Here is a 2,042-nt window from a genome sequence, read left to right as displayed (position 1 = left end):
GAGTCTGAAAGAGCAATTGAGTTGGCTGCTTGATTTTTAACGCAAGTGTATGATTTCTGAAGAAAGAATATCAGTGCATTTTCTTGATTACATGTTCTTTGATGGGAAACACTCCATATGTTTTCCACTATCTAGAATTGACAATCTATGTTATATTAATATCTTGTTTTTTTAGTGTCTCTAATATGAGATATCTATACCTATATAATGAGTTTGATTTTTCATTTAGCTACAAGTAGTGTGAGCTTGGAAGGGTAGTTTTGAGACGGACACTTGCTCCTTAACACAAGTATATGATTTCTGAAGAAAGATATATAGGTGCATTTCCTTGATCACATCACTTCTACGGAAGCACTTTGAATTTAATATTAATATCATCTTTTCTAATGTCTCTAATTTTAGATATTGATACAACTATATAACGAGTTTGATTTTTCATTTAATTATCAATAGAACTGTTGTTGGCAATGTAATGAAATACTGGCTGATTTCAAAGGCTAGTATCATTTTTCAAATTTATTTTCATTAATAGGATTTCTTAATCCCAAAATTTTAAACAATATGTAGTTGGTGAATTTGGTTATGGTTATTAATCTACTAAATGATAATTGATATCTTCATTATGCATTGCAGATGTTTATTGGACTCCTTTTGGGTCGGGCGCGAAGCGAAGCCCCGCCTCTCCAAATGAGAGCCAATTCCCATCATATCCGGTGTGTAGCACAGATTACATCTTAGTTGTAACTAAAATTTTAATTAAACGAACAAAAATTTAAACGAAAATGAAAATAATAACTTCTCTCAAGATGGACGTAATTTGTGAACCTGTAGTCAAGTGTGAAAAATGATACTACAAAATATTAAAGAACTTCAATAAACTCATCATCTCTTTAGTTGGGAATCCCAACTAGATTTGGTTTCTTGTTCGGATTTAGTTGAACGAAACAGTTGCAAAAATTTAAGGTTTTTAACTAATAAAAGTAGTAGTAGGTTTTATTAGTTAAACAAAAGTATGCTTAGAAATTATACTCCATTTTGAACTGTATATCGGACACTCTACCTGCACCCCATTTTCTCATTTGTAGTAGTGTTTAGCATGTACACTTTACAGGAGCTTATAGACTTTTAGTCCCACGTTAATTTTCACGGTGAAAAAATAGATTCTTACATCGGATCATCAGCTATTGGATGGAAAAGTCATTTGGTACATGTTTTTTGTAACCTTGGAACGGTTTCAACATCAAATATTGTGGTGGTCCACTCAATAAGATTAAACCCAAATCTAAATTCTAATCATAAATTTTAGATGATGCATGCGCCCAGAAGGCTTGGAGATCGTCCACAATCATCTGTAAGGTGATCCCCATGAACCAGCGTAAACCAGATGTTGCAATCGAACAACACATGTGTGGGTGTAAATAAGAGAAGTTAAAATCAAAAACTCCAACGAAAATACAGAAAATTATACTAGCAAGAAGCAATACTGCTAGTAGCTGACCCACCGTAACCATATGAAAGTCGGAATCTTTTAATAAGAACACAAACACAAGAAAGAATCTTCATAACTTAAACATCATTTCGTGTTCATTGAGTCTTCCATCTCTAATTCCTTTTAAGTTTATCCCTTGTACAACAAACTAAAACCTTCATTCTCTTCTCTTCTTCATATTCAAATTCTAATCCCAAAGAAAAACAAACACAAAATGTTTCAGCACGTCTCGTTCTTCTTGTTCCTCTTCATTACCATCCTTCCTTCATTTCCCGCCAGAAACATGCCTGATTTCATAACCGTTTTACCTGTCAATCCTGATATGAATTACACGTGGAGCACGTTTCATAAGTTCTTAGATATCCGTCGAGGCAGTGAAATCATTGGCATGTCTGAGCTAAAGAAATACTTCCACCGTTTCGGATATCTACCAAAAAGTGATACGAACTTCACCGATATTTTTGATGATGGATTGGAATCAGCTGTTACTCAGTATCAATCGAAACTCGGTTTGCCTGTTACCGGTAAACTGGATTCTGCTACACTATCTGAA

Source organism: Papaver somniferum, chromosome 8 (genome assembly GCF_003573695.1).
Source record: "Papaver somniferum cultivar HN1 chromosome 8, ASM357369v1, whole genome shotgun sequence".
Taxonomy (NCBI): Eukaryota; Viridiplantae; Streptophyta; class Magnoliopsida; order Ranunculales; family Papaveraceae; genus Papaver; species Papaver somniferum.
Note: the sequence above shows the minus strand (reverse complement) of the source record.